The sequence below is a fragment of the Piliocolobus tephrosceles genome, chromosome 5 (genome assembly GCF_002776525.5).
Source record: "Piliocolobus tephrosceles isolate RC106 chromosome 5, ASM277652v3, whole genome shotgun sequence".
NCBI classification, from domain to species: Eukaryota; Metazoa; Chordata; class Mammalia; order Primates; family Cercopithecidae; genus Piliocolobus; species Piliocolobus tephrosceles.
The window spans coordinates 148,058,580-148,085,446 of record NC_045438.1 but is presented as its reverse complement, the minus strand read 5'-3'; the positions used below and the strand labels follow the sequence as shown (position 1 = coordinate 148,085,446).

The 26,867-nt window shown below is 41.3% G+C and overlaps 1 protein-coding gene and 1 non-coding gene across 4 annotated transcripts in view; one reads left to right on the top strand and one right to left on the bottom strand.

The window, feature by feature from the left end:
• Positions 1 to 26,867, top strand: part of E2F3 (E2F transcription factor 3) — a 90,259-nt gene that overhangs the window by 41,111 nt on the left and 22,281 nt on the right. The gene's annotated exons all lie outside the window — the stretch shown is intronic.
• On the bottom strand, positions 8,236 to 8,342 carry LOC111541161. The gene has a single exon (XR_002731205.1). It is a non-coding gene; the product is annotated as a U6 spliceosomal RNA (small nuclear RNA).

Sequence of the window (26,867 nt, the reverse complement as noted above, 5' to 3'; positions counted from 1 at the left end):
GATTGGTTGAGCCCAGGAGTTCGAGATCAGCCTGGGCAACACAGCCAGACCCCCATCTCTTCAAGAATATTTAACAGGGCATGGTGGCGCACACCTGCATTCCTGGTTACTCGGGAGAACGAGAACCCATCTCTAAAAAGAGCAATGCTAGGGGCAAGAAAGTCTTATCTTTTTTTTAAGCTGGTATTCCCATTCTGCCCCCCAATTTATCTTCACCCCTTTCAAGGTGAGTGCTTTGTGATGACCCTAACATTTATTTAGTCTAAACAAAAGAAAAATTATTTGAGAGTTAATTGTGTGTGTCTGTATTGCATGTCTTCCATCAAATTAAAAGTTATTGCATTTTATTTATTTTACCTTAATTTCATATCAAGTACTCTACATAATTTTTAGCTTTTAAAATGACAGAGGCTGGGCTCAGTGTCTCACGCCTGTAATCCCAGCATATTGAGAGGCTGAGGTGGGAGGATTACTAAAGCCCAGGAGTTCAAGACCAGTCTGAGCAACATAGTGAAAGCAGGTCTCTGAAAAAGAAATTAGCCAGGCATGGTGGTGTGCACCCATGTTCCCAGCTACTTGGAAGGCTGAGGTGGGAAGAGCAGTTGAGCCCAGGAGGCAAAGGCTGCAGTGAGCTATGTTCGTGCCTCTACACTCTAGCCTGGGCAACAGAGTGAGACCTTGTCTTGAAAAATAAAAATAAAATAATAGAATGCTCTTCCCAGCTACATTGTAAGGTTTTTCTATGTTAGTGTCCCCGTGGTATATTGTATGTTGTAGGAACACACTCATATTTATTATATGTTATGGTGTTTTTAGGCAATGAGATTTTTAATATTAACTACTCATGATTCGTAACAAGTTCAGTCTTTATGAAATAAACTTCGTTTAAATCCTTGAATTCCATTTTTAAGTGCAGCTACAGTTGATACCTTAGACAAATGAAAGGTTTGTCTACTTCTTAGTTCATTCCTACAGAAAACAAGAACATCTAGTATCTAATATGATCCCTCGTGGGCCCTCAAGAAATACTAGTCTTTTTTAGAAAGTCGAGTTGTGGGTCTGTTTGTCTTTATTGCATTGTGTCTGCCTGCCTTGTTATTGCTGTGTCTAGAAGAAAATGAAGAAAATTAGCATGGCTCCTTTCCTTGCTGTTTTGTTCAACTTTTGTGTCCTCACCCAGAAGTAAGATCCTTGGAAATGAAATGCTATGTCAGAAACCAGACCAAAAAAACACAACAACAACAGAAAACACGTTTTCATAACTATTCGATTCAAGACTTCGTTGCTAGGTCTTGGAAAATGTTGTATGTCAACCCAAAGGTCTTGGGAAGTCCCCCTGAGTCATGAATGGGTGTGGTAGGACTGGGATGTGGACCTCTGGGCTTTGCTTCTGATGATAACTTCCCCTAGGGCAGCAGTCATGTTGGGGACAGCCGTTTTGTCTGTTTATCCCTATGCCTTGCACTGTCCCTTTCATATCATAGATGCTCAATACATGTCTTTTGAACTGAATTGCATTGGCCTGGCCGTGGCTTGAGAGCTTGGACCAACAATACCCTGAGTGTCAAGTTCCTCCTCAGTTGGGCTGGAGAGTCGAGAGCAGGTCATGGTGAGTTGGTCTTTTTGTGTAAGAATCCCTAGTGGCAGCAGCGCCTTGTACTTAAAAATAGAATACTCCCAACGTCATCTTCCTTCCCAGGATGACAAGGCATTGAGAAAATTAGAATGTGTATATTTTCTCTCTTTTTTTTTTTTTTCTTTTTTGAGACAGAGTCTCGCTCTGCCCCAGGCTGGAGTGCAATGACGCGATCTCAGCTCACTGCAACCTCCGCCTCCCGGGTTCAAGCGATTCTCCTGCCTCAGCCTCCCGAGTAGCTGGTATTACAGGCCCGTGCCACCAAGCCCAGCTAATTTTTGTATTTTTAGTAGAGACAGGGTTTCACCATGTTGGCTGAGCTGGTCTCGAACTCCTGACCTCGTGAGCCACCACGCCTGGCCTCTCCATTTTCTAAGACATGCATTTTTTCATTTGTACATATGTATCTTAGCGTTGATCCCCCGTCTACATTTGTTTATAAAACAATGGTACATCTTGTAATCAGTAGCTTCTTAGAACTGAGGAATTCATTTTCTCATCACTCTGAAAGGCAGTTTAGCACAGTACAGTAAGTCTTCATAGATTCTTGAAAGTTGCAATTTTAAATGAATGAGGCATAATGAAACCAGTTTGACCATAGGCTAATTGATATAAATAAGACTTAAGTTCCTTCCAAAATACGTACAATATTAAACATTGAAATAAAGGTAAGCTATACATACATTTAAGAAAGATTAATTTTAAACAAGATGATTATTTAATCATATTAAGAAAATGGAAAGTGAATTGTGCAATTCACCCCGTGTTATTTATTTATTTAGAGAGAGTCTTGCTGTGTCACCCAGGCTGGAGCTGGAGTACAGTGGTGCAATCTTGGCTCCCTACAACCTCTGCCTTCTAGGTTCAAGCGATTCTCCTGCCTCAGCCTCCCAAGTAGCTGGGACTACAGGCATGCACTACCACACCTGGCTAATTTTTGTATTTTTAGTAGAGACAGGGTTTCACCATGTGTTGGCCAGGCTGGTCTCAACTCTTGGGCTCCAGTGATCCACCTGCGTCGGCCTCTCAAAGTGCCAGGATTACAGGCGTGAGCCACCACACCCGGCCCTCTGTATTTTTAATGAAACGGATGGTTCAACATTTAGAGAGAACCTAAAAAGTTAAAAGTAAAAGCAAAGAAGTCTTAATAACAAAAAGCAACTTCATGCAATGTCACTGTTTTACTGCAACTTAATAAAGAAATGTGGCCGATTGTCTTTCTTGGATAATATCAGGGTAGAGTGTAATAAGTTAGGTTAACATATTAGCTTGCATCTTGTCAGGGAAAATAGGTAGATCCTCAGAACACAGAAGAAGGAGGGACCTCCACGTTGTCCTGTTTAGTGTCATACTGAAGAAGAGTATGACCAACCAGTGCTTCGCGTTCTGCGGCTTGGGACACATGTTGGGGGGAAGGGCACCCTGCCCACCTTTCTTGTGAGCTTTCTTGCCCAAGGGACAAATGAGCTAAGCAGTACTACATTATTAGTGGGGTGTGTGTATGAGAGAGAAAGAGAAAAGAGAACAGAGCCTGTAAGTCTTGCCATTTTGCTTTATCAGACAACCCACCCCCACCCCTCAGCATAGGAATGTAGTCTTAACCCCAAGCCACTGCTTTTTCTGCTTGCACTTCTAATCTTGAGCAGGTCTTGGGGGCAGTTCACCAGTGCACCAGACTACACTACTCACAGCAATCTTTTTTTTTTTTTAAACAGTGATTTGCACTGATCTAGCCTCCAAGGGGTAAGGGCCGAAATGAAACAGAGAATTTATTTTTATATTGTGTCATCTGGTGCAGAGACTGCTACATAATCAGGAGTCAAAAATCTAAAGGAATAGGCTATGAAGTCATTTTGCCCATGAGTTGTGTTACAACACATTCATTCACTGTAAACAATCACCAACAGTCATTGCCATAATTTATTCTTGGCAGTAAATTGGGTTTTCAAGTGACAGAGTAAGCCATCAGAATTAAGCAACCAGGAGCTCCAGTTCATGTGTGCTGGAAAAGATGTTTGCGAGACTTCAGGTACCACTACCTCATTAAAGGTGAGCAAGTGGAGGCCCAGAGAGGGCAGGTGACTTGCCCAAGGTCACACAGTGGGTTAGGGCCATATCAAGGATTAGAACATTGGTAATCCATCACATTCTGTCCTTAAGCCTTTCTGCTCCACTTCCTGTTGACACAATGGGCAGGATTTTAAACTCCAGTTTCATTCCTGGGGATTGATATGAAAGGTTTTTCACTTGTCCAATCCCATTTTCCTTGTCCAGGCAGATGACAGGTAGTAATATCAGAAACTGAGCAAGGGATGGTGAAAGCTAGGTTGTAGTGGGCTCTTTTTGGTTTGGTTGTTATGAGTGCTCTCAATGCGAAGCTTAGAAACCTCTCCAGAGAAATAATAAACAGCTCTCCAAGGAGTGCTCTTGCAGACTAACATGTTGCCTTGCTTGCTGGTGTATATCTTCCTGTAAATTCCTGGTATCCAGTGCCCATACAGGAGAAATTGGCTGACTTGCTTTCTTGCTCTTTTGTATGACAGACAATCAGAAATGTAACTCGGGTGCCTTGTCATGTGCCCAGAGTAAGTTAAATGTGTTTGCCTTTCATATGTATATGTATACACACACACATACACACACACACAGCAGTTAGAACATAGATGTTTTTAAAATACGATTTTTTTAGGGAATATGTAAAAACTGGCATGTCTTCAGATAGACATAGAGGTACTGAAAAACCTTGGTTCATATGACTTGTTTGTATACTCCATGTAGTGTATTTTACACAGTATCTAAAGGTGTTGCCTGATTTTGAATTAGTTAAAAGACAGGTTTGAGATGTGGGAGAAGAGTAGGTTGTATTTCTTGTCTCATCTGAGGAATTTTATATTCCTAAAGTCTATAATTAGGAGCTTGTGTTGATTGTTTACTGAAACAAAGCTGAAGGTGGGGTTGAGGGGGGTGCCACACAGTGGGAAATACTCTATGGCAAACATCTGAGCTTTACTTAAAAGCATGGGCTGCAAAGAAATGTAAATTCATTGGCTTAATTGGAATAGAGTATTTATAGAAATTGAATGATCCAGTGAAACTAAAAGCCTGGCTTCTTTCATCTTCAGAGACCTGCCTTAGTAAATGCTGTTCTGGAAATCCCTTGCCTGCAAAGTGGACTTTGCCATCCAATTTCTGGCCTCGTGGCAGTCAGTCACTTTGACCTAAGCCTATTGCTTGACTCGTATTTACTACGTACTTTTCTTTTTTGGCTTAGGGTTGTACTGAAAACATACATGTAAAGAAAAAAATGTCCGTGTACACTGAAGTTTTCTGATTTTTTTTATATAGCTCCATGATTTAATTTCAATAACTATTATAAAGAAACTTTTATAAGAAGATACAATTTGAAAATCTTGCTGTCCAGCCTGTTCCCATCTACCCTGCCCACCTACGCCTTTTATAGTTCACCATATCCCTTAAGTTCTTGAAAATTCTTCTACTGTTTATGCAAATCTTTGAATTTTTAAATACTTTTTTATTTTCCTTCTTAGAAAAGGTGACAACTAGATGCTATTCTGCGCCTTGCTTTTACATGGGATCATATAGCTTAATGAGCTTTTCAGGTCAGTACCTATAGAGCTGCCTCATACTTTTTGGAGCTGTGCAGTATTCCACCATATGGAGTGAACACACTCTTTGATTCTTTCAATGTTCTGCTATTACGAAGTTGCAGTCAATAACCTTGTATATCACTTCATACATGTGCAGGTGTATCTGTAGGGTAGTTTCCTATAAGGGGATTGGGATTTGCACAGATATGTGCATATGTATTTGTGATCATGTGGCTAGCCCCCCTTTTTTAACTTTTATTTTAAGTTTGGGGGTACATCTACAGGTTTGTTATATAGGGAAACTTGTGTCATGAAGGTTTGTTGTTCAGATTATTTCATCACACAGGTATTAAGCCTAGTACCCATTAGTTATTTTTCCTGGTCCTCTCCCTCCTCCCACCCTCCACCTTCTCTGGTAGACCCCAGTGTCTGTTCCTCTCTATGTGTCCATATGTTCTCATCATTTAGCTCCCACTTACAACTGAGAACATGCAGTATATAGTTTTCTGTTCCTGTGTCAATTTGCTAAGGATAATGGCCTCCAGCTCCATCCATGTCCCTACAAAGGACACAATCTCATTCTTTTTATGGCTGCGTAGTATTCCAAGGTGTATATGTACCACATTATCTTTACCCAGTCTATCATTGATGGGCATTTAGGTTGATTCCATGTCTTTGCTGTTGTGAATAGTGCTGCAGTGAACAAACGTATGCATGAGTCTTCATGATAGAACAAATTATATTCCTTTGAATATATCTCAGAAATGGGATTGCTGGGTCGAATGTTAGTTCTGGTAGTTTTTTTGGTCTTTGAGAAATCGCCACACTGCTTTCCTTAATGGTTGGACTAATTTATACTTCCACCAACAATGTATAAGCCTTTTTCTTGGCAACCTCACCAGCATCTATTGTTTTTTGATTGTTTAATAATAGACATTCTGTCTGGTGTCAGATGGTATCTCATTGTGGTTGTGATTTGCATTTTTCTAATGATCAGTGACATTGAGCTTTTTTTCATATGCTTATTGACTACATACATGTATGTCTTTTGAAAAGTATCTGCTCATGTCTTATGCCCACATTTTAATGGGGCTGTTTGTTTTTTTCTTGTAAATTTGTTTAAGTTTCTTATTGATGCTGGATATTAGACCTTTGTCAGATGCATAGTTTGCAAAAATTTTCTCCCATTCTATATGTTGTCTGTTTACTCTGGTGAGAGTTTCTTTTGCTGTGCAGAAGCTCTTTAGTTTAATTAGATCCCATTTGTCAATTTTCGCTTTTGTTCCAATTGCTTTTGGTGTCTTCGTCATGAAATCTTTGCCCATTCCTATTTTAGGAATGGTATTGCCTCACTTGTCTTCCCAGGTTTTTATAAAAGTTTTGGATTTTACCCTTAAGGCTTAAATCCATCTTCAGTTGATTTTTGTATATGGTATAAGGAAAGAGTCCACTTTCAATCTTCTGCATATGGCTAGCCAGTTATCCCAGCACCATTTATTGAATGAATTCTTTCCCTATTGCTTAATTTTTGTCAGATTCGTCGAAGATCATATGGTCGTAGGTGTGCAGCCTTACTTCTGGGCTCTCATTATGTTCCATTGGTCTATGTGTCTCTTTTTGTACCAGTACCATTCTGTTTTGGTTACTGTGGCCCTATAGTATAGTTTGAAGTCAGGTAGCATAATGCCTCCAGCTTTGTTCTATTTGCTTAGGATTGCCTTGGCTATTCAGGCTCTGTTTTGGTTCCATATGAATTTTAAAATAGTTTTTTCTAGTTCTGTGGAGAAAGTTGTTGGTAGTTTGATAGGAATAACATTGAATGTGTAAATTGCTTATGTTTTCCCATTTGTTTGTGTCATCTCTGATTTCTTTGAGCAGTATTTTTAATTCTTGTTGTAGAGATCTTTCTAGTGTATTCCTAGGTGTTTTATTCTTTTTGTGGCAATTGTGAATGGGATTATGTTCCTGCTTTGGCTCTTGACTTAACTGTTGGCATATGGGAATGCTAGTGATTTTTGTATGTTGCTTTTGTATCCTGAGACTTCACTGAATTTGTGTATCAGCTTAAGGAGCTTTTGGACTGAGACTATGGGGTTTTCTAGATATAGAATCATATTGTCTGCAAACAGAGGGATAGTTTGACTTCCTTTCTTTTTATCTGGATGCACTTTATTTCTTTCTCTTGACTGATTGCTCTGGCCAGGAATTCAAATACTATGTTGAATAGGAGTGGTGAGAGAAGGCATCCTTGTCTTTTGCCAGTTTTCAAAGGGAATGCTTCCGGCTTTTGCCCATTCAGTATTATGTTACCTGTGGGTTTGTCATAGATGGCTATTATTATTTTGAGGTATGTTCCTTTGATATCTAGTTTATTGATAGTTTTTAACATGAAGCAGTGCTGAACTTTATTGAAAACCTTTTCTGCATCTATTGAGATAATCATGTGGTTTTTGTTTTTAGTTATTTATGTGATGAATAACATTTATTGCTTTGCCTGTGTTGAACCAACCTTGCATCCCAGGAATAAAGCCTATTTGATCATGACGGATAAGCTTTTTGATGTGCTAGAGGATTTGGTTTGCCAGTATTTTATTGAGGATTTTTGCATAGATGTTCATCAAGGATATTGGCCTTGTTTTTTCACTGTGTCTCTGCCAGGTATCGGTATCAGGATGATGCTTGCCTCATAGAATGAGTTAGGGAGGAATCCCTCCTCCTCAATTTTTTGGGCTAGTTACAGTGGGAATGGTACCAGCTCTTTGTACGTCTGGTAGAATTTGGATTTGGCTGTAAATCTGTCTGGTCTTGGGCTTTTCTTGGTTGGTAGACTATTTGTTGCTGATTCAATTTCGGAGTTCGTTATTGGTCTGTTCCGGGATTCTGTTTCTTTCTGGTTCATTCTTGGGAGGTTGTATGTGTCCAGGAATTTATCCATTGCTTGAAGATTTTATAATTCGTGTTGCTTGCCCTTTCAGTGGACTATTTTTGTTTTTTTAAATGGAATGCTTCACAGATTTGCCTGTCATCCTTGCACAGAGGCCATGCTAATTTTCTCTGTATTTTTCCAATCTTCATATATGTGCTGCTGAAACAAGCACCCTAAGTACTGTTTGATTTCTGCACTCCTGCTAACGTAATGAGGGCTGCACCAATAGAGTGAGTTATCAAACTTTCGGATTTTTGCCAATCTCATTTGTAAAATATACTATATCGATATGGTTTAGAGTTGCATACCTTTTTAAAGAAGGAAGAGGCTGGACATCTTTTCAAGATGTTTAAAGGCCGTTTGTTGGCTGGGCACGGTGGATCATGGGGATGATTACAGTGCCTGTAATCCCAACACTATGGGAGGCCAAGGAGGGTGGATCACGAGGTCAGGAGATCCAGACCATCCTGACCAACATGGTGAAACCCCGTCTCTACTAAAAATACAAAAACATTAGCTGGGAGTGGTGGCGCACCCCTGTAGCCCCAGCTGCTTGCGAGGCTGAGGCAGGGAATTGCTTGAATCCAGGAGGCAGAGGTTGCAGTGAGCCGAGATCGCACCACTGCACTCCAGCCCGGTGACAGAGGGAGACTCCATCTAAAAAAAAAAAAAGAAGCCATTTGTTTTTCTCATTTCCTTTTTTTTTTTCTTTTTGCAAACTGTACTTACTTAATATCTGTACGTGATTTACTCTTCTGTTGGATTCTTGCTCTTTTTCTTGTTGATTTGTAAGGGCTCTTTTTATAACAGGGAGATTAGCTCTAAGTCTGTGATATGATCTTCAAATTTTTCTTGGTTTATCATTTCTTTTAGTATTTGTGGGGTTTTTTGGTCTTATATAGAAGTTAATTTTCCATTCTTTCTTTTATGGCTTCTGGATTTCAAGTAACAGAAAGAAAGCATTTTCCACCAATCCCTTCCACACATACATGTACAAGAATTGACCCATATTTTCTTGCAGAATTTCTATGCTATTACTTTTTTTTATATTTACATATTTGCTTCATTTGAGGTTTATCCTGATATTCTGTTAAGTATGGATTCAAGTTTTTTTCTTTCTTTCTGTTTTTGGAAATAGGCTCTCACTCTGTTGCCCAGACTAGAGTGCAGTGGTGCAGTGACGGCTCACTGCAGCCTTGACCTCCCATGCTCAGGCGATTCTCTTGCCTCAGCCTCCTGAGTAGCTGGGACCACAGGTGCACACCACCATGCCTGGCAAATTTTATTATTTGTGGAGATGAGGTCTTGCTATGTTGCCCAGGCTGGTCTCAAACTCCTGGGCTCAGGTGATCCTACCTCAGCCTCCCAAAGTGCTGAGATTATAGACAGGAGCAATCATGCCTGACTCAACTTTATTTTTTGTAGATGGCTACCCAGTTTCCCTAACCAGTTAGTCAAAATGCCCACCTTTCCTCCCACTGAAGTGCCACCATTATAAATATTTTGTGAATGAAAAATGTCCAGAATTCCCTTGTAAAACAAGAAACCATGGGTCACCATTTTTTGGAAAGAATGTTTCAGTTCTCTTTTTAACTCAAGACAGCTCTTCCACTTTGTCCTCCAAGGATAATATTTACTCAAGAGTGAATGAATGAGGTTAACAACCCACCTGCTTGTTTCTCCCTAGGGGAATGTTAACATTTTGACTCTTGGCACCATTCTCAAGATTTATCTTAATACACTGTCTCCTTTCACTCAAAGTATTTGTCTCTTTATCACAAAGCCTGAAGGAACATTTCTTGTTACTCAAGGACCACGCCTTTTATGAGCCCTAAGAACAGGAGTTCTCAAAGGGTGGTCTTCCTCAGATCAGCAGTCTTAGCATCAGCTGAGAACTGTCAGAAATGCAAACTGCCATCGTGGACCTATAGAATCAGAGACCCTGTGTGGACAAGCCCACAATCTGAATTTAACAAGCCTCTGGGGTGATTCTGAGCATGCTCAAGATTGAGACCCATGGCCTAGAGGTAATATCTAATTTCATAATGGCAGTTGACAACCCTATAGCACTGTCTTGTGGACAGATGGGTCTGGTCCTTATATTCTTGACATGTAAAAATGTAGAGTCGTAGCAGGAAGTGACAATATCTGTTCTTTAAAGGTGGTATTCTTAGAGTAGGAAACTTCTCTGAGTTTTTTCCAGGAGTCACAGAGATATCTCACTAGGACTGCTAGTGCTTTGGACTGGTACACCTTACATCCAGAATCTTGCCACTGGGTCAGTGCCTCCCTTTGTCATATAATAAAAAACCAGCAAAACTGGTTTCAATAATATGCTAGGGAGTTTTGTAGCGTTGAAGACTTGTCTTACCCCCACAAAAGCATCATTGTTCCTTCTCATCCCTTGCCCCTCTGCCTTTAAAATTAATTTGATACCAGAATAGAATACTTTGGATGACTGTTAGCCACACTGTAATGGTACTTGTATTTGGCAGGTTAAGGCAGAGTTCCCATACCTCTGAGCCTAATTGCCAGCCAGGGTTCAGCTCAGAGCAGTAGTTCTAAAGCTATTCTGGACATTAGATTCTACTGGATAGCTTTTTAAAATCCAACTACCCAGGCCAAATCCATGTAACTAATTCTATATCTCAGGGGTGGAACTGAGGGATCAGGATTTTTTTTTTATTACCCAGTTGATGACAATGTATCAAAGTTAGTTTAAGAACCAAGGACGTGCACATTTGTTTTAAAGTGTTTTTGGTTATGATAATAAGAATTATAAGAGGGACAAAATATCAAATGCAAGAAAATGGTCCTGAGTGCCAATATAATCAGAATAAGAAGTGCATACATAGCAACTTGCTTGAAGCTGAAATCAACTCCTTTTGATTTGGATGGCTTTCTTGTCTGTTGAAGAACACATGTTGTAGTATGTGTTTCTCTCCATATCCTGTGTGCTTCATTGTGATAGTCTTGCTGATTGATTTTGTTGGCTGCAAGCAAAGTGATAAAATGCCAGTGGATGCCTGTGCCAGGGAGGTCAGGACTGGACTTTCCCACTTGGCTCTGTTTTGATGCATTTAGCAGATTGATTCCAACCCTCTTTGGAGACTCTGACCTACAAAAGCGTCTGTTATCTTTGAGAGCTCCAGGGAAAGCCATGGACCTTTCTAGATCTTTTCCCACCTTTTGGCCCATCAGATATTGCCTTGTCCACAGCAGCACTTGACAATTCGTCATAGAAGTCTATGGTTTTATTTATTGACCCTGCTGTACAATTTTCCCTGTAACGAGTCATAGTTGGCTAAAGAGAGAGTCGAAGATTAAGTACAAAACTTTCTAAACATCCTGTTTTCCCTCAAGACAGGGCACTGTTCTTAATAAAGTGAACATTCTTTTGCACTGGCCCTGGGGCAAGGTGTCCCAAAAGCTTTGACAGGGGTGCCATTTGGTCATAAACAGTGTGGTAATAGGGTGGAGACAGAAAGAAATTCTCTCATCCCTTTTACAACTGCAGACAATTCTAGAACCAACCCTTGGAAACCCAAGGACAGAACTCTGAAATGATACACTGGCTGAGGCTTGCCGTTGCCACACCTCAGGGTTAAGCATTGAAGGAGCTAGGCAAAGAGCGTGTGTGTAGCTACAAACTAAGTCACAGATCAAGAGGCTTTTGGTATTCTTCCATTTTTGCTTAGAATTCTATGATGGTTTTTGAAATATATTGTCCTTACTTTATGTTCTTACCTGTAATCTCGTAAGTTTCTAGTGAATTTAGCTTTTGCCAGGTTCCGGTGGGTCTTACCCAAAGATGGTCAGAGTAAATAAATGAAAGAAGTAATTGATTAGGATGTGAAACTTCCGAGATGCTCATAGGCCTTCAAGCCCTAGAAAGTGGTATGCCAATGAATTTTCTAGTCCTCTCTACACTTTGTACAGATGAAGAAACCAAGACCCAGGGAACTCAGCCAAGGTTTCTTGCCATTCCTCCAGTCTCCCAGTTAAAAAAAAAAAAAATAATAAGTTCTATTTTGCAAACTGACAAGGAGAATTATACAATGGAAATAACACTCATTTTAATGTATCTGTTCTTGTAGTTTCTTATTTTATTCACCTTTATAAACCATTCTGAGAACATTGTCATAAAGAGCATTCTCCTAAATTGGAATGTGATTCAAATAGTCCTGTCTCCTTTCCTCCTTGCTTTTTATGAAATGACTGCCTACACGCACTCGCGCACATATTTTAGTGAGCAATGCAATGTGCGAATACAAATAGAAATAGATTTTGTTTTAAAAAAAAATTAATGTCAGTCCACTGGTTTAAAAAGTACCAGAGTCATTATAAGATTCATTAACTATGTTTAAGAAAAGTATTGAGGGCTTTTTGGGGGATTAAGTAATTTTAATTTATAAATAATGGTCTCAGATTCATAAACCTTAACTATAGAGATTATGGAGGTTTGTTTCTCACACAATTAAGTATTTGTTGCTTTTTAAATAACCGGGTACTTACTTTGCATTTGTAATGATTAATTGCAAAAAGTTGGTTATAAGAATCCCTAGATGAATTCGCAGGTAAGATCTCATGCAGAGTTCTTGGAAGTTCATCTAGGGTCATTCATCAAGAAAAGCAATGCATTTCGGGTTTATGAACTCACTTTGCCCACAGGTGAGGTTTCCAGGCTTCGAACCAGCAGAAGGAGAGGCAGTGGGAGGATCTGACGTAGGTATGGCTTCAGAGATGAAGAGAGTGTTTCTCCTCCGCACCCCCTTTGCCTACATCTGGAAATAATCTAGGGAAAAAATGTTCCCTGACTTGTCAGATTCAGCTAGTGTAAGCTTTGAGATCCTTCATTCTCTCTCTCTCTTTTTTTTTTTTTTTTTTTTTTGAGATGAAGTCTTGCTGTGTTGCCCAGGCTGGAGTAGAGTGGCCCCATCTTGGCTCACTGCACCCTCTGCACCCCAGGTTCAAGCGATTCTCCCATCTCGGCCTCCCAAGTAGCTGGGATTACAGAAGTGCACCAGCATCCCCATCTAATTTTTTTTTTTTTTTTTTTTTTTTGTATTTTTAGTAGAAATGGAGTTTCACCATGTTGGCCAGACTGGTCTCGAACTCCTGACCTCAGGTGATCCGACAGCCTCAGCCTCCCAAAGTGGTGGCATCAGCCACTGCGCCTGGCCCGTTCTCTCTTTAGTCTCCCAATTAACAAACATCTATTGCAACAGCATCCATTACCTAGAATTGTAGGAAGGTATATAGGATAGATGTAGTAAAGAGGTAAGTGGGTTAGAAAATAACACTGATGAAAAGGAGACAAACTGTCAGAGTGGTCCCCTAGCTACACCTGCCACAATTGCCTCCTGAGAAATCCTTGTTCTGCACGAGCTAAATTCCTGTTCAAATAAATTGTTGTTCTTCCTGTAATCATTGAGCTGCTGAGCCAGGGTTCTTGATAGACGTCATAGTTTGTTATTGACTCTATCACTAGTAAAAGTTAATATTGTCATCCCTTGCCTGCAGCAACACACTGCCATTTTTTTTTCCAAAATTAATTTAGGTAAAGAACATTTTTCTTAGTATAATTTTCATTGAATTCAGTATTATCAAGTTTGTATATTTTTAGAGTTTTTGGATCACTATTCCAGCCCACATTTTTCATAGCAATTTGTCTAGTATTTCTTCAAGATCTTTTTATGTTCATTTGAGAAATGAGCATGACTTCATATGTATTCATTAGCAATCACTGCCGTAGGCCTTTCTGTTTGATGTTTCTTCTGAACCTCAGAGATAGTGTCTCGTTATGAAGTAGGAAAAGGCTAACTAACTAAGACCTTATTCTGAACTTACAGTGGGTAAGCAAGAGGCTTCAGATCCATAATCTCTATCAAAATGTTTGCCCACATTACTGTAACAGGGAGTCATTCAGAATGGGAGCGGAGGAATTTGACTCCTTTTAAAGAACCGTGTGTGCTTTTTCTACTTTCATGGTTGTGTTGTTTTGCCGGGGAGATTTTGAAAGAGAAGACTTATATCTTGTCTTGCCCGTACCAAGGGGTCTTTAACCCCTAATTTATAAATTAAATAGGTAGGTCAAGCAATACCTACCAGAGTTGGTTGTTCTGCCCACTGGCTCCTCTCTGCACCTCCCTCCCAGACCATTTCTCCACTTCCTCAACCTTAGAAAAAACAGCTCACTCATAGTGGTGCTTGCTGGTAGACCTTGGAGATAAGCTTGCATTCTTGGTTGTTTTTAAGAAAATTGAATTCTCTTCTTAGAGCCAACGCATGTCTTATCAGTGTAACTTTACTCACTCTCCAAGGATTCCATTCTGTCCTTTAAACACTAGGAGGTTTCCCAAAAATAGGCTTGTCAGTAAAACTCTGTTGTGACAAAGGGGCAAAAGTATTGCTTTTTTGTGTGGAGATTGCATTTTTAATGTTCTGTTCCCCAGAAGTGGTTCAAGGATGCTTCACTAGAAGTTTTTGGGAAGAACAATTAGAGTAAGAGAGGTTCTTCCATTATCTGCCTCGGGCTGGGTGTCTTTGGATGACTCTGTCGCCTCACAAGTTGTTTAATCCTCTATTTAGTTTGTCAGGGATCATATGAAATGGGGTCTACATCAGATTTGCCACAGTTGTTTTTTTCTTTAGTGATATAGCCTGGAAGGGCTGGGGGCGGTAGCTCACGCCTATAATCCCAGCACTTTAGGAGGCCAAGGCAGGTGGATCACCTGAGGTCAGGATCACCTGAGACCAGCCTGGCCAACATGGTGAAACCCCGTCTCCACTAAAAATACAAAAGTTAATCTGGCGTGGTGGCCAACACCTGTAATCCTAGCTATTCGGGAGGCTGAGGCAGGAGAATCACTTGAACCCCAGAGACGGAGGTTGCAGTGAGCCAAGATCATGCCACTGCACTCCAGGCTGGGCGACAGAGTGAGACTCTGTCTCAAAAAAAAAACAAAAACAAAAACTAACTACCACCTATACCATTAGATGAAGAGCCTGTTCTGAAATCTGTTACCACTACATTATGTTTAAAAAGCATATGTCTGAACAGTCAGTGTAGCTGAGAATTGATGTCACTGTTTACATCGATTTTTTTTTTTTAATACATAGAAATGTTTTTATCTTAACAAATTAAAGGTTTATTAGAGGATCCACTTTCCTTTCATTAAAATAATCAACATGGAAGTACACAGTAGGCACTGGATACATTTTTGTTTCCTTTTGAAAGTTTATGAGTTATAGCCAGGCTCTTCGTCCCAGCACTGTAGGAGGCCTAGGTGGGAAGATCACCTGAGTCCAGGAGTTTGAGACCAGCCTGGGCAATGTGGCAAAACCCTGTCTCTCCAAAAATACAAAAATTAGCCAGGCGTGGTGGCGTGCACCTGTAGTCCCAGCTACTTGGGGGGTCGAGGTGAAAGGATTGCTTGAGCTTGTGAGGTTGAAGCTACAGTGAACCGTAACTGTACCACTGCACTCCAGCCTGAGCAACAGAACAAGACCCTGTCTCAAAAGAAAAAGAAAACTTGTGAGTTACTTACCTTTGGGTAAGAACTGATGTTATAGAAATGGACAATAATCCTAGAATCTGGGGGCTCCCAATGCTCCCCTCTTTCCTCTCATCCGCTCATTTGTTCTTTCACTAAATGTTATTCTTTGTCGGTGCTCATGGAGGCTTCCCACGCCTTGTCTCCCAGAAGCCCAGCCATCTCAGAACTTCTCATGGGCTGACTGGTTCCTCCAGTTTCCCTAGACTTCTTTGTTTGTTTTTAACATGTATTTCCTCTGTTTTTATTCTATTTTCCCCAATTTTACACATGAATTACACAGATTATGTATTCCCACACACATTCTAATAGAAGTATATAGGATGTATTAGCGTCTTCAGCCCTTCCCCTTCTCCTCACTTATGGACTTCCTTCCAGGCCTTTTTCTATGTATTTTCAACAGTGGTTGTTTTTGCTTTACATTGGAAACCGTGCCTTATCTACAGTTCTGACTTGGTTTTTTTCCTTACTTGTTAAAGGAAAGATGTACCTTGGCCATAGAATACTGCAGGTACATAATGTTTTATAATATGGGTATATAAATAAAATGATTTATTTAACCATTCCCTTATTAATGAACAATAGTCATTTAGATTTTTAACTTACCCCTGTTGATTATAGTGCTATAATAAACATCCTTATACATGCCTTTCTGTGCGTGTTTTTTAATATTTCTCTAAGATAAATTGGTTCCCAGAAGTACACTTGTAGAGTCAAAAAGTCATGCATGTTTTGGCCAGGCATGGTGGCACGCTCCTGTAATCCCAGCACTTTGGGAGGCCGAGGTGGGCAGATCATCTGAGGTCAGGCGTTCGAGACCAGCCTGGCCAACATAGTGAAACCCCATCTCTACTAAAAATACAAAATTAGCTGGGTGTGGTGGTGCATACCTGTAACCCCAGCTACATGGGAGACTGAGGCAGGAGAATCAGTTGAACCCAGGAGGTGGAAGTTGCAGTGAGCCGAGATTGTGCTACTGCCCTCTAGCCTGGGAGACAGAGCGAGACTCTATCAAAAAAAAAAAAAAAAAAAAAAAAAAAAAAAAAAAAAAGCCGTGCATGTTTAAAATATTAATACTGCCAGATAATCCTCCAAAATAGCTATACTGTCTCATGCCCATTCTTCTGCCTCACTAATTGATGCTTGTTTTTAATTTTTTTAATTTACTATAAAATATTTCAGAGACAAATGATAGAAAGAATAGCACCCATGAAATGACATTAACAATACATTTGAAGGCTGGGCGCAGCGGCTCACGCCTGTAATCCCATCACTTTTGGGAAGCTGAGGCAAGTGGATCATAAGGTCAGGAGATCGAGACCATCCTGGCTAACATGGTGAAACCCCGTCTCTACTAAAAATACAAAAAAATTAGCTGGGCATGGTGGTGAGCACCTGTAGTCCCCGCTATTTGGGAGGCTGAGGCAGGAGAATAGTGTGAACCCGGGAGGCGGAGCTTGCAGTGAGCCGAGATTGCGCCACTGCACTCCAGCCTGGCGACAGAGCGAGACAATACGTTTGAAGAGTCTTGTTTCTCTCTGCAAATGCATTGTTTTTTCCACTACATTTCCCTTCATTTCTCATACTTTGCCTGTGTTGTGTATGTCTACTTTTACTACGTATTTATTAACCTAATCCTATTTAGTAATGTTTTCAATGTTTTTAAAATTTTATAAAAAGATACTGTGTACATTCTGGGGTTTTTTGGTTTGTTTTCTACTCAGTGCTGTGTTTGCGTGATTGGCCTGTGTTGATGACTATAGCCTGGTGCTAATGCTGCTCTACAAATTCTTGCGTGCACATCCTTGTGCATATGTGCAAGAGTTTATGGTGCGTATTGAGGAGTTGGTGGTTTTCGCTAAATACTGATAAAACTCTTCTCCCAAGGGGCCTCCGCGTCAACCTCTGGCTTCAAGCATAGTATCTGTTTCTTGTATTTTCAGCACTTGGTATTTTTAGACTTTGTCATTTTTGCCAACCTCGTAAGTGTGAGAAGGCTATTTCATTTTAATTTATATTTCCCTGACTTCGTATTTTAATATTTTCAACCATTTAGTAGTCTCTTCTAGGAATCCCCTATTCCTGTCTTTTATCTAATTTTCTCTTGGGTTATATGTTCTTTTCTTACTGGCTCCTCCTAATTCTTTACCTATTCTGGATAATAATGCTGAGGTAGCTTACCTTTCCATTGTTTTACTGTGGCCTTTTGTTGACAGACAGCACGTGTCATTTGTGCTGCCCTCCCGTGCAGTCTCTTGCTTACCTCAGTAGGTCTGGAGTTGAGTTTTGTATGTAGTTTGAGGGATCCAATTTTATTTTTCCGATACACAGTGTATTAAATAGTCCATTCTTTGCAGTATCTGCAGTGTCCCATTTGCAATATATGACATCTTTATGTATGCGTGGAGCTGTCTCAGTTTTTTATTCTATTCTTTTGGTCTATTTACCTATCGATATGCCTGTACATATTTCACTAATTCTTTTTTTTTTTTTTTTTTCTGAGACAGAGTCTCACTGTGTCGCCCAGGCTAGAGTGCAGTGGCGTGATCTTGGCTCACTGCAACCTCCACCTCCCGGGTTCAAGCGATTCTCCTGCCTCAGCCTCTCAAGTAGCTGGGATTACAGGTGCCCACCATCATATCTTGCTAATTTTTGTATTTTTAGTAGAGACAGGGTTTCACCAGGTTGGCCAGGCTGGTCTTGAACTCCTGACCTCAGGTGATCCGCCCACCTCGGCCTCCCAAAGTGCTGGCATTACAGGCGTGAGCCACCGTGCCCAGCCTATTTCTCTAATTCCTGTAATTACACAATAAAAACCTGGGTATCGGGCAGGGCAGATCTCTCTCTCTCTTGTTCTTTTTGTTTTGTCTCTTTCTTTCTCTCTCTCTTTTTTTTTTTGAGACAGGGTCTCACTGTGTCACCCAGGCTGGACTCAAACTTCTGAGCTCAAGCAGTCCTTCCACCTCAGCCCCCATTCACTCTTTAGCGCAGTCATAGCTCACCACAGCCTCAATTTCCTGGGCTCAAGTGATCCTCTCACTTTAACCTCCAAGTAGGTGGGACTACAGGTGTGCACCACCAGACTTGGCTAATTTTTTTATTTTTGTAAAGACCAGGTCTCACTGTTGCCCACACTGCTCTTGAACTCGTGGTCTCAAGTAAATCTCCTGCCTCTGCCTCTCAAAGTGCTGGGATTACATGCATGAGCCCCACTGCACCAGGCCAAATCTCTTTAAAAGATAATCAATTTTAAAAATTAGTAAATTATGGCCGGGTGCAGTGGCACACACTTATAATCCCAGTACTTTGGGAGGCCGAGGTAGGAGGATAGCTTGAAGCCAGGAGTTCAAGACCAGCCTGGGCAACATAGTGAAGTCCTGTATCTGTAAAAATAAAGAGAGAGATTTAAATGTGGAGGAGGAATTTACATATTTACCCACATAGTTACCATTTCTGATGCTCTTAATTCCTTCACGTAGATCTGTGATCTGTTTTCCATTTGGCATCATTTTATTCTGTTTGAGGCCCTTCCTTTAATATTTTCTCTATTCTACTGGTGAAGAATTCTTTCAGCTTTCGTATCTCTGGGAAAAAGTCTATATTTTGCCTTTGGATTTTAAAAGGTTTTCGCTGGGTATGTCTGAGAATAAAGAGGAATTTAAAAACTCAGTTTCTCCTACTGTAGTTTCACATCATGCTTCTGACACCAGATGTCCCCGGCGAGGGAGTAGTTTCCTTGGACATCAAGCAAGCAATTCATTCTGCAGTGGACACCAGCTGGGTGTCCACCGATTCATTCCGACATATCCATTATAATGGATATTACAAATGGTACAGATAAAGGGATACACAGGGCGAGGTACCCGGGCGGGAGTGTGGAGCTTGCATGGCCTCCCCAGGTACGCCACCCTCTAGGAACCTCCATGTGTTCAGTTATTCAGAAGCTCTCCAAACCCAGTCCTCTGGGGGCTTTTATGGAAGCTGCATTACATAGGCATGGTTGATTGCATCATTGGCCATTGGTGATCAAATGGGCTGTTACCTGTTCACCTTGAAACTGCCTTGAAGTGCATCATAAACACAGCGGCTCTTTGTCAGTTAATCAGAGAGCTGTTTATCGGGCACCGAAGAATCCAGCAGCGCCTCACACAGTTCCAGAGTCAGGCCTAGGGGAGAGGTTGTCTCCTCCTTGCATTCCTCAGGTAGGTAGTCCGATCCCTTATAAACCATTTCCATTTTCTGATAGAACTCTTCTGGGTACCGCCATCCGCATTACAGTGTTCCTCTGACATCACCCCCAGGCAGCTTGGTTATTTCAGGTGTCAGGGTCATTGTACGTTCTTCAGTCTAGGCTCCACACAGGGCTATGCCTCCAGGATGTGTCTCCACCGGGAGTCAGCTTCTACTCTGTGCCCTGTGGGCTCGGGCAATCTTACTAGCTCCCATTTAGCATGTCCAATCAATGTTGCTCAAAGGGTGGATTTACATGCCCTCTATTTTAGAGGACTGTGTAGGGGGAGCATTTCCCACTCAGATGTAATTGCATGATAAAGAGACATGCTGTTTCTCATGAATTGTGTTCAAATATGCCACCTCTCTCTAAACTTTTACCTTAATTCCATCAACCCTTACTTTCCTAACCGTAGCCTTCATTAGACCTTTATCAACAGGTTTCGTTAGCACAGTTCAGTGCTAGCTGGGGGAAGTGTTCCCCGGACAGACATGATATCCGTTCCTATAGATCATTTAGGTAAAGAGACACAACTTCCTTATATAAAGCCTACTTAAACATCCCAGCTTTGATCATCCTAGCAATCCTTACATTTTTATGTTCCCACAATCTAACTGTAGCCCAAGTCAGGGCTTGCCCAGAGGGTTTTGGCAGCACAGTGCCTAAGGCTCCCTTATCAAGGAGTCCTGGGAATTACTCTCCACCACCCAGACGATTTTCCCACTTGTGTCCATAAGGCTGTGGTTCCCCAGCAGGGGACTGGGCCAAGACACCCTTACTTGCCGTCTGTCGGTCTTTATCTTGATTAATCTGCCTGACTATTGCCCCAGGCAATTTCAGATCAGATCCTTCATTGTAATCTCTGCCTCTGACTTTTTAAATTTCTCCACACTAGGGTAAATGTAGCAAACATTTTTGGAACCCCTTAATTTTCGGAGACCAGTAGGATTTCCCTTTGATCCAACCAGCCTTTCACAGTGTTGCATTAAAACATTTGTTTTAACCTCATTTTATTTCAGTTTCCATTTTATTCATCCCATTTTTTTTTTTTTTTTAATTTTCTTAGGTTATTGGGGAACAGGTGCTATTTGGTTACATAAGTAAGTTCTTTAGTGGTGATTTGTGAGATTTTGGTGCACTCATCACTCCAGCAGTATACCCTGCACCCAATTTGTAGTCTTTTATCCCTCACTCCCCTGAGTCCCCAGAGTCCATTGTGTCATTCTTATGCCTTTGCATCCTCATAGCTTAACTCCCACCTATGAATGAGAACATCCAATGTTTGGTTTTCCATCCCTGAGTTACTTCGCTTAGAATAATAGTGTTGTCTCATCCAGGTAGCTGTGAATGCCATTAATTCATTTTTTTATGACTGAGTAGTATTCCATCGTATATACATACCACAGTTTATCCACTTGTTGATTGATGGGCATTTGGGTTGGTTCTACATTTTTGCAGTTGTGAATGGTGCTGCTATAAACATGTGTGTGCAAATATTTTTTTCGAATAAGACTTCTTTTCCTCTGGGTAGGTACCCAGTAGTGGGATTGCTGGATCAAATGGTAATTTCTACTTTTAGTTCTGTAAGGAATCCCCACACTGTTTTCCATAGTGGTTGTGCTAGTTTACATTCCCACCAGCAATGCAGAAGTACTCCCTGTTCACATCCACCCAACATCGTTTTTTTGGGGGGGGTGAGGGGGCGGCAGGGTGCAGAGTCTCGCTCTGTCACCCAGGCTGGAGTACAGTGGCGTGATCTTGGCTCACTTCAATCTCCGCCTACCAGGTTCAAGCGATTCTCCTGCTTCAGCCTCCTGAGTAGCTGGGACTACTGGTGCACACCACCACTCCCAGCTACTTTTTGTATTTTTGGTAGAGATCGGATTTCACCATGTTGACCAGGCTGATCTTGAACTCTTGACGTCAAGTGATCTGCCCACCTCAGCCTCCCAAAGTGCTGGCATTACAGGCATGAACCACCACAGCCAGCAATTATTTTTTGATGTTTTGATTATGGCCATTCTTGCAGGAGTAAGGTGGTATCGCATTGTGGTTTTGATTTGCATTTCCCTGATCATTAGTGATGCTGAGCACTTTTTCATATGTTTGTGGGCCATTTGTATACCTTCTTTTGAGAATTGTCTATTCATGTTCTTAGCCCACTTTTTGATGGGATTTTTTGGATTTTTTTCTTGCTATTTTGTTTTATTCATTTCATTTCTTAATAACCACCTAAAGATTTCCACCCTACTGGGACAAGTCCCATGACTCTTCTCTTTGTTTTTCCTCTGTTTCACCCCATCAATGTGTTCTTTTTTTTTTTTTTTTTTTTTTTTTTGAGGCGGAGTCTCGCTCTGTCGCCCAGGCTGGAGTGCAGTGGCCTCACTGCAACCTCTGCCTCCCGGGTTCAAGCAGTTCTCTGCCTCAGCATCCCAAGTAGCTGGGATTTCACGTGCCTGCCACCACGCCCAGCTAATTTTTGTATTTTTAGTAGATATGGGGTTTCACCATCTTGTCCAGGATGGTCTTGAACTCCTGACCTCGTGATCCACCTGCCTCAGCCTCCCAAAGTGCTGGGATTACAGGTGTGAGCAACCACACCCGGCCCAGTATGTTCTTATTCACCTTATTTCTTAGTAACCATAAAAAAATGTCCACCTTCCTGTGAGGAGTCCTGTGACTCTGACCCCCCAACCCACCCTTCATCATTCTCTTAATTAACCTAATGTTTGTATTAGCATCTGTAAGACTCATGAGGGGAAGCTGAGCCAGTACATCTCATAAGGTTTCTTGAACTATCTCTCAATTTGTGGCAACAAGGTTAAATGGCGCATCCACATTAAAGGGGTGCCCCTAATCGCATCATTTACCATGACTTGGGTAGCAAGGCATATTCAGTGGTTGAATAATTCAGTGGTCATAAACCCAGGCCCCACATGGCATGAATACAAAGCGTATCAGCTGTTTCAGCTTGACATTTATAGGTGGAGTCAGGCAGTCCCCCTTCTTCCAACATTCAAAACCAGAGACACTGCTCCTGAATTAGTTACTCTCACAGTGCATTTTAGTAAAGGCTCCTCAGGAAACTGATGATACCAGTCTAAAAACTGAAATAATTCCTTCACACTATACCTTCTGCTTTCAATGGTCTCTTAATTTTGCCCTTTCCCCACACTGCCTTCTTGGTGCCCAAAGTCCTTAGGGGTGCTTTCTGATGTCGCTGCATAATTTTTCCCTTGCGGGAGCGGAGTTCTTTGAGGCTGCTGGCTGAAGCATAGACCGACTGAAATCTGAACTTGGTCTGGCATCAAGGTTTGGCCCAGCACTCTCTTTACTTTCATTCTAGCTATTACAGATAACAATAACCAAGGAGTTGCATATTTTGCTTTTTTCTTATTAGTTTGCATTTCTTCATGCATTCAGCAAACCACCTTCCAGGGAGTTAGATTGATCCACCTCTAAATTCTATTGGTAACTTTTACCTTTAGTGACTGATGTCGGCCCAGCTGCCACTCCATAGCATGGGTGACCACGTGGACACCCAGGAATCCATGTTTTCTCGCCCCCCCCAACCCCTTTATCTGTTTTCTTCCCAAACGTGAGCTACGGATGTTCTAGCAATCCCGATTCTGATACCAATTCTGAAAATGCTGAGGAATGAACAAACGCGGTTTCTCCCACTATTTTCGCATATTGCAGTTGTGACACCAGAAGTGTGGGGGGGTTTCCCCAGGCATCAAGAAAGCAATTCATTCTGCAGCGGACACCAGCTGGGCGTCCTCCAATTCAATTCTGACACCATCTACCCAGAGAAGTGTCACATCACACAGATTTGAGGGTTCAGTCCCACAAGACCACCCCCAACTTTCGATGCCAGTTGCAAGCTCCAGGTTGTTTTACCTGTGCCTCTGGCCAACCTGCAATGGGGATTCCCACGCCCCACTCCTCATATTCGGTTAATTTGCTAGAGCAGCTTACAGAACTCAGGAAACATTGATATTTACTGGTTTATTATAAAAGATATCACAGAGGATGCAGATGAAGAGGTGCACAGGGCAAGGCACGTGGGAAGGAGCACGCAGCTTCTATGACCTCCTTGCATGCGTCACCCTCCAGGAACCTCCTGGAAGCTCTCCATACCCTGTCCTCTTGAGATTTTTGGAAGCTTCATTAGTTGGCGTGATTGATTAAATCACTGGCCATTGGGGATCAACTTAACCTTCAGCCCCTCTCCTCTCCCTGGAGGTTTAGAGATGGGTCTGAAAGTTCTCACCCTCTGATCCTACCTTGGTTTTTCCAGTGACCATTATCCATCCTGGAGCTACCTAAGGGCAGCCGGCCTTCACTCAAATCATCAGAACACAAAAAGATACTTCATCCTCTATAGTAAGTGGGCCTACCTTCCACCGAGACTGATAAAGTGAGGGGTTTTCTAAACATAGGAGAGAAAGTTCAGGTGCTGGACACTCAAATAAAATGACAGATGTTCACCTTGGGCATCGACACAGTGTATGCAGTGAAGGAAAATTGCAGAATGACAGCCATGCAGCAGACTTGGAGAACCCCTAGCTAGTCTCAGGTCTGGATATCAGGAGGCCAGAGAGCTTCAGGCAGGAGGAAAAGTGGAGGTTTGGTAGAATATCTGATATGATGGAGAGTTGGAAAAAATTTGAGGCTTTGGTGAAGGCAAATGGTACTAATGAGCTAGAAAGACAATTAGAAACTCCAAAGAAAACAAACAAGCTTTACAAGAAAGGATATATAGTCTCAGTATATTATTTGATACTGCAGTGAACACTGTTTATATAGTCATGATGTACAGCACTGGTTTTTTATTTAACCAAAACTAATGAGGTAACTATTGGGGGGAAATGCAAGAAGTGAGATGGGTATCGTATCATTGAAGGATGTCAATACATTAGAACTAAAATGGCTAAACCAGAAATAGCTGTGTGAGCACATCACTTAAAGATACAGAGGTGACCACCAGGAGAAATAGTAAAGGTGGTTCCCCCAGCAAGGTAGCCATTATAGGCTCTCTGAGCTAGTGGGTTTTGAAAAACCATGTGCATGTATTTGTTTTTTAATTGTCTTAAATTATTCTTAAGAACAAAATAAGTGTTTATAGAAAGGACCGCAGTCACCAGTTCATAAGTTAAATGGCTTTTATTCCAAAAGTTCTAAGTCAATGAGATAGCTTTTCCTTTAGAAACATTCATATATATGTGGTTAGATTCCCAAACTAAGTCCACAAATACAGGTTATAGTGAAATTAAAATATCCTAGTTTAGAAATCAAAAGAAGAAAAATGACCAATTTTGGAGTACATTCTGGTAATCCAAGTGAGAAAGAATGGGGATACGGTTGGAGTTTTCTGCACACCTGTTCAGTTCACCAGTTATTCTTCTCTGAGATAGTCTAGTTTGTGATTAGGCTTCTCACCCAGTGACTCACAGAGGATGCTACTCTCGTTAGATTCTGCACTTACCTCTCGCTGTAGAAAGCTGGAGAAGACTTTGGAGCGTTTCATCTTAGGTAACCTCCTCAATGACAGGTTGACACTAGGAGTGCATTTAGCTTGGCACGAAAGGGACCATAAGCTGTCCCCCTTCCTCATCATTCTGTATCCAAAGCCCCTCCCTACTCACAAGCACCTCCAAACCAGGACTTTTCAAAAGATCTGCTTCTGTTATTTGGACAGCCCATTCAACTCCCCTGACTTCACTCCCTTATCTGTATCCCATGGCTCAAGAGTTGTCACCTCTTAACAATCTCTCCAGACCTCTACCCACTTCTCCATGCACCCCTCTGCATGCCCTCCTGGACCCCACCCTGGGCTCACTGCAGTATTCATTCATAATACATTTCCCATTGTTTGCTTGCCTGTACACTTGTTGATAGCAGGGACCACCATGTTGCCTTTAGAATCATATGCCCATGCAGGGCTTGGTACATAGCAGGCACTCAATAAATATTTGAATGGATTCAAAAAATGATCAGCCAGATAGAGTTAATACATAGTTACAACTGAAAACTAACTTTTCTTAAAATCCTCATGCCCTGACCCACTAACCTAATGGCCGGAGTCCAAGTGAGATTCAGCTGTGGTCTGCTCTGAAGCTGGAAATCCCCTCCTTTGGGTTATTTCACTGATGTACTTAACTTGGTCTTCATTCTTTTTATTTCCATTTTATTTCACTTTCCTTCTTCCTTTGTTCAAAATACCTGTCTCATCTTTGGCTTTGAGACAGAAGCTATCATCTGTCAAGTTCTGTCCCTTTCCTGGTCTCCTATTAACTAGGGAGAAGGGAGTTTATTTTAGCATTCACAGTTTGTTAACATACAGCAGGCCATGCCTTGTGCTTGATTTAATTTTTCCTGTGGCTCAGTTGCATGGTGGATAAGAACATCCCTTCCCCCCCCACCACAAAGCTGGATGCCCTTTCTGGTGGCATATCCTATTTCTGTTTTGAACCCGTACATATTGAATGGTACATAAGACGTTCAACAGTCTAGAAAACAAACCACCAGACTTCTGTTTAACCCCAAATGGAAATGATATTGCTTTTCTTGTTATGCAAGTAACCCACGCTCACTTTAAAATGATTTTCAAATATAAAAAGCTAAAAAGAAGAAAGTAAAATCACCATAAGCCTACTATCCAAAGATTAATGCTTTTCAACTATTTGGTGTATGGTATGTATCCTTAGCTACTTGCTTTCTATGCATATAATTTTCCTACAAAAATAGTTTTACTATTCACACCTGCTTTTTTAAAAAAGTTACATATGTCGCTGTACATCATTATTAATTACATAACATTTCAAGATATAAATGTACAATAACTTACTGAATTTTTCTTCTGAGGTTGAGCATTTATGTTGAATATATAGGCTGGGCACAGTGGCTC